Source organism: Corvus kubaryi, unplaced genomic scaffold (genome assembly GCF_017639235.1).
Source record: "Corvus kubaryi isolate FWS band 111438036 unplaced genomic scaffold, C.kubaryi_AGA036_p1.0 76, whole genome shotgun sequence".
Classification (NCBI taxonomy): domain Eukaryota; kingdom Metazoa; phylum Chordata; class Aves; order Passeriformes; family Corvidae; genus Corvus; species Corvus kubaryi.
In genome coordinates this window covers 10,058,173-10,064,666 of record NW_024582063.1, presented here as the reverse complement: position 1 = coordinate 10,064,666, position 6,494 = coordinate 10,058,173, and positions in this window count along the sequence as shown.

Sequence of the window (6,494 nt, the reverse complement as noted above, 5' to 3'; positions counted from 1 at the left end):
GAAATTATAAGTTTGTTAACTTTGTCTTCCCAAGCTGTAAAAGGGTCCCATAACAGCAATTTCTCTCAGCTTGCCAGGCACAGAAATTAACTCTAGAAAGCTATGTAACAGAAGATTAAAAAGAAAGCAGTATCTAAAGATGCATTATCCTGTTGTGTGCATTAATTACCTCCAAAAGAACTGAGTATCAGGTAAATAAAAACCAGAATATCTTTTTCCTTTTTAGATGAAAATAATGTAAGTTGTAGTAGCTCTAAAGAATACTGATCTTAAGATAAAATTCAGGAGGAAGGTAGGTCTAATCCATGACTATTTTTACATGAAGCAGTCCTTGTTTTTGAGAACACTGTCACCATGTATTGAGAGTATGGTTTGATCTGTCTTTTAAAAATAATTTCTTTGAGTGTAGATTAAATTTCTTTTCTTGGCATTTATTCTTGTGCCACCAGTGTCAAAACAGAAATGGCAAGCATTGTGATAAAAGAAAAATCATTTCATTTCTCTGCAGCTTCTGTAATTGCCTTTGTGTCCTTTTTTGAACTGCTGTTCTGTAACTCCTCAGTCCCTTCCTTGAACAGCAGCTCATTGTTCAGAACTTCTATGCCTACTATGGCAACAGGACCTTAAAACACAGTGGAAAAACTCAGATATCTCCAAATTTTGTGGTAGAAAAGAAACTGATTATTTCCCCACTCATATTAATAGATTCAGTTTTCAGAGCTTAATTCTGATCACTGCCCCGAGCACAAATGAGAGTGTTCAGCAGAGTTATGCTGTGTCGGTGATGAAGCCACCCCCGATCTTTTCCCAGGTTGGGCAAAATTAGCATAAGTACTCCATGCACACAGCTGCAGCCTTCAGCATGAAGGAGCTTCTGCAACAGCTTCCCTTCCCCACGAGGGGATTTTGCCAATGGAATGGCACTGGCATGGATTCATAAACCATACGCCTCCTCTTGCTTCCCACGCAGTCTTTTGTACTGTCACCATGGATCAGTGTAGAAGCACAGCTTCACAGGTCAAAGCCTGGTTAGACTCTGCTGAACATGCTTCCTAAGTGTTCTTCTCTCCCTGTCCCCAGGGAGCAGAATCTCTTTCTCTGGGCAAAATGTAAGCCAGATGGGATAATGTATCTGAAAGCTTGAAAGTCAGATCCTTTGAATTTTTTTTGCTTTATGATCTTAATTTATGCACATATGAAAGTGAAGCGTGGCTTTTTTTCTCTCTCTCCTTGTCTCTTTAGTACCCAAAACATTAAAAAAAAATCTTTTCCAATAACATTTAAAAATTTGTTTTAGAATCGAGAAAATTTGGAAAGATAACTCATGAAAAACTGTTCCAGCAAACAATTGTAAAACAAACCATAAGCTTTATTTTTAATTTTCCTTTATCAGCTGTATAAGTAAACACCTAAAAAAAAGTTTTGCTGTGACTTCCAGGGAACCACAAAAGTGGGTTGGATTTAAACTTTGACATGTTACAACTCCTAACACTGAACCAAGAAAGTAATACAGCCAATAGATACCGGAAATGTAAGCATTAATAAGTTAACTTAATTGAAATGATCTTTTACCCTAAGCATGCTCTCACAAACAGCAAAAGTTTTGTCCAAACTTTACAAAATGTTACTTTTAAAGCTGAGGCTAAAGATGGAAAATTTTGGGCAAATGTTTTAAATTTGACTACGGTATAGTCAATTGAAAACTAGCCGATATAGTTAAAGTTGGGCAACCAAAATAATGTGTGCTGAAAGGCTCACCCCTTAGAGTCATTAGTAAAAAGGCTGTATGGTCATTCACAGGCAGCAATGGCAAATGTTTATTTGCTTTCCAGAAGCAGAGAGTTTTAGAGGGTTAGCAGTTAACTTTAATGTTACAGCTCAGTGTAGTTTTCAGTACAATGAGACATTTATCACTGGAGTCACTCAGGACTATTCTCTGCCTCCTGAACATCAGCACGTAATTGCACACTCTCTGTTCAATCACATGCTGCTGGTCATTTGGGGCACAGAACAGTATATTATCTTTAAATATAAATGTCTGATCATTAACTTGGAAGATAAATGATATCCATTTTTCTGATCTGGCTCATCTGATACAGCTGTAATATGCTGGCTCAGAGCAAATGCAGACCTTTAGGAGACCAGTATACTTTGTGGCAAAGCCTGTGAATGAGACATGTACAACATGGATCTTACTCTGCATAAAGCTGGTTTACTCCTGTGGCCTTAATCATATCATGTGGGCATATAATTCTGCTAAAATTCCCCAGTATAAATACCTGCAGACAAGGTATAATGCAGTTAAGGACTTTCAACTGTTGAAAGTGGAAACCTATCCTTAAAATTCTGGAACCTTTTTCTTTATAAACAGGATGTTTTATCCATAGATCATAGTTGAAGGCTTGATCTCTAAGGCATGCCCACAGAGAGCTAATTACCAGCTCAAAGAAACTGAGATAGAGACATCCAATGTCTTGCTCATGGTCAGACAGCAGATTAGTGGCAGCAGTGGGAACACCAAGTCTTATGACTCCAGCCTTGTGCTCAGTGCACTAGATCACACTTGTCTTGTTTATATCACTATATTTTCTGAAAGATTGTTTTTTGGTGTTTTTTTTCCTTCTAATCAGATGCTTGTAAATTAAGTTGCTGACTGTAATCAGAAATGTATTTATCACTGACTCTGGCTCACAACCAAGCACACTGTTATTTTTGAAACAGGACAGCATGTTCCTCTCATTCCAAGGAAAAGTTAATTGAGTCGCAGGACGCTATGCCGTGATTTTGTTGTGGTCATTTGTCTTCTGTTGTGTCACTATTGCAAAAGACAGTTAATTTCCTAATTCTCATTTGGTGCAACAGCATTGCCTCCAATGAGCTGAAGTTTTAGTATGCTGAGACAACAAAGCAGGGTAATTTTATAAAGCTGGTGACAATGGGAAGAAATAATCCTAATGGGCATGTTTTATAAGTGAGGGAGGATGAGAAGAGAAAAATCCCTCACTGCTTTTGTAGTTCAATAACCATCAGGTACCCTAGCTACATACTGCTCTTTTTATCAACCAAGAATATTTTGTGGTTTGTAACTCATCATGTTGTCAGAATGTAAGCTCTAAGCTCTGTTGGCTGTGCATCATGGCAGCAAAAGCCTTCCATGTGAATGCTGGCTGTCTAGCCTTGAGCAGGTTTGCCTCACCTAAGAGAACTGTGCTCTGTGCCAAGGCAAAGGTCTAGTAGGACTAGGCATTTGGATGGATTAAGTGATGGCACTGGTCTGCTAGACTGAATGTGCTGGAATTCTGTTGGTCAGTGTCGGATAGCAACGTTAAGTTAGAGTTTAGTGGCAGTGTTTCCATGCAACGTCAGGCCCCATATGCCATCGCCTCTTACAGCCTGCAAAGTAGTTCATTTAATGTAAGTCTATGAATTTGTGTAAGTTCATTAATTCGGTTTGTTTATTAATTCATAGTTCATGAATTGTGAATCTTATCGACTTTAACAGCTAAATGAGTAAGTACTTGCTTCGAACCATACTTTAGGCTAGAGACATGTAACAGAAATACCAGCACATTTTTCATTAAAAAATACTAACCCAAGGGAACTCAGCCACCAGAAAAACATTGCTGAATATGACATCTGTTTGAAAATAAATTCCCTGATGGCTTATGGAAGCAACTTTTCCACAGAGAGAATTAACAAAGCCAAATTGTCTTCCAATGGTGTCATCTTCCAGGTTCTGAATTTCCTGGTATCAGTATCATTGTGTTACCTCTACCCTGAAATACAACTTGCAATGTGTAACTTTACATCATTTAATTAGTGTAAGAAAAATCTACTCCACTGACTATTCATGGCTGGGCAAAGTGAACATAGTACACCTAGCCCACCCAATAAACACAGGGCTGTGCTTCAGGGAATACTGATTCTTAGCCTCATAAAATGCTTGTAAGACATTTGTCACACCAACATTGCCACTGGGTGGTACAGAGAAACCCATACCGTGTCCCTGTAACCTGTATAGTTCTCCAACACATTCCCAGCAGACTTTTCACCCTTAACTACCTCTTGTACCTTCATAACCTGCCCAATGGTATGCAGCACCTACCCACAGATCAATAAATGCCACGAATACACACTCAGATGGACTGTATGTAGCTCTTACAATATTTGAGGCATTCTGAGTAGGGAAAAAAAATCATGGATACAGTAATGATATCACAGGACTACAGAAGCAGTTCATGAGACAAAAAAAGAACTCAGGACCATGCACAGTGTGGAGACTGTGCCAACTGACCCCAGAGACACGGGATGGTCCCTGGTCCTGTTTTTACTGAGCAATGTGGTTACAGCTTCTATATCACTGTTATTTACCTTTAAAATAAAGGAAGCTTCATTTCCTTACCTTGCAATAGTATTGTGTGGATTGATACAATGAAGATGTAACCAAAGGAACTTGATTTCTCTTTGACTAAAATGTTCTATTATGCAACAGGTGATTAATCTCATTAAGTAACTTAAAGGAGGGCCAGATCATGTCCTAAACAATGATGATATAATTCCAGTGAAGTACTTTTCTCTTTTGGAAAGTCACATAGGTTGCAGTTGGAAGAATATTGGGAGCAGGTTCAAATGGAACACAGAGCCAAAGAATGACCTACCAAGGGCAAAAGTGCGTGTAGAGGAGAGGGAAAGGAGCACACAGATGATGACCAGCAACAAGGACCAATGACTTTGGGAGAATTGGCAAAGAAAATGGTGGTGGAGAATACAGCTTTCACTTGGACTGAAAACATTTCTGGGAGCCAACAAGAACTGCCAAGGCAAAGTAATTGTGTAGATTGGGATCAGCAGTGGAGGGGTTCCAGACGCAGGTAACATGTAGCTGGAAAGAATGAAACGTAAGTTTAATATTGGAAAGGGACATAGAAGGTAGAAAGTTAGAAAGCACCATTCCAGACAGCTGTTGCCTCACAGTTTTAACAATATTATAATGATAAATCCAGCTGAGTAACCTGGGATTTAGGGTAAATATTTTTGAACTTTTGTGGTGGGTTTGTGAATATTTTTCACATACATTTTGAATTTTCCATTACATTTTTTCCCCAAAGGTACTTGTGTATCTACCTCTTTTAGAAAAGATGTGAATACTAGATGGTCATTTAATACATCTGAAATAAAACAGTTTTATTTTAATACGTCTGCTTTTTGCAGAGCAGAGAAGTTAAGATACATCTTTTTGGGAAAAACATTCAGATAGCTGAAGCAAGTTTATGACTAAGTCAAACTCACACCAAACAGAAATAGAGGTTTTAAAGCCATGTGACTAATACCTTACTGCCCCTTCATATGGTTCCCTACACTACAAAAACAACTCATCCTTCCCCTACCAAACCAATCCTGCTCTAGTGCCATCATGCCCTGGAGGGAATCATGTTTACTTATCTGCTCTTCTAGGACAGAAGATATTTCTCCATGGACAACCTCCTCATTTAAATGTAAGTTTGCAGTATTCAAATCCTTTATTACCATGGGGTATCAGTAAGATCAGTATGATAATTGAGGGAATTAAGGAGGTCAGACTGGAATATATATCACTTTATTTCTTCTAATGGAAGAAGCTGAGTCTTAGAGAAGGAGAAAGCAGGTTGATTGGCTTTAAAACAGTTTGTTTTATATACTTGAGTGCCAACTAAGCTCAATTTAGTTTGTTACCAAGTTTTCTTTTTTTTTTTTCTTCAATAATTTCTGCCTCTGTGAAGTTCCCCATTTATATTTGTATTCCAGAAATCTTTGTGAAAGTTTCTGCTAAATAACAGCTAAATTCCAGACTGGAAGTTGAGCCATTTTCAAAATCACATGCTTTAGCTAGCAAATATAAAATGGTTTTAATGAACTAATTCAGTAGCTTTTTATTAATTACCATAAAAATGTAGATTACGACTGAGTACTTAATACAAATAACGCTTTAACTTCGTGATTCTACAGTTCTTCTGCAGTATTCTTAATCTTGATGTAGTTGTATAAAAGAGCAACCTTTAAAAGAATCAGCGCTATACTTCCAGTTTACATATAATTTGATTTTTTTTCATGGAAGGAAGCTTTTTAATAAGGCAATAGAAATGTAAATCAAAAAATGTATTTAAGTAGGTTCCTGCATTTAACAGTGATTTTAACAGTTTTGCAGGTCTCATACATTTTTAGTAAAAATTTTTCTTTAGATTCAGAAATGTCATTAATGCATCAATAGAGTATTTGTGGTGCCATAAGAATGAATGACATATTCTGGTAGTTATTTTAAAAGTAAGAACAGAATGTATGTTCAGAAACAGCATTAAGAACAGCTCTGCTAAGTCCAAAAATCAGAATAGATCATATGTTGCTGTATGACTGAAATATTTGAAATAATTAAAAGGCAGGCTAAAGCTTTTATTGGTAAAAAGAAATGTGAAATTAGATGGATGCAACCTCTTGAACCCATCTTACTTTTAAAAATA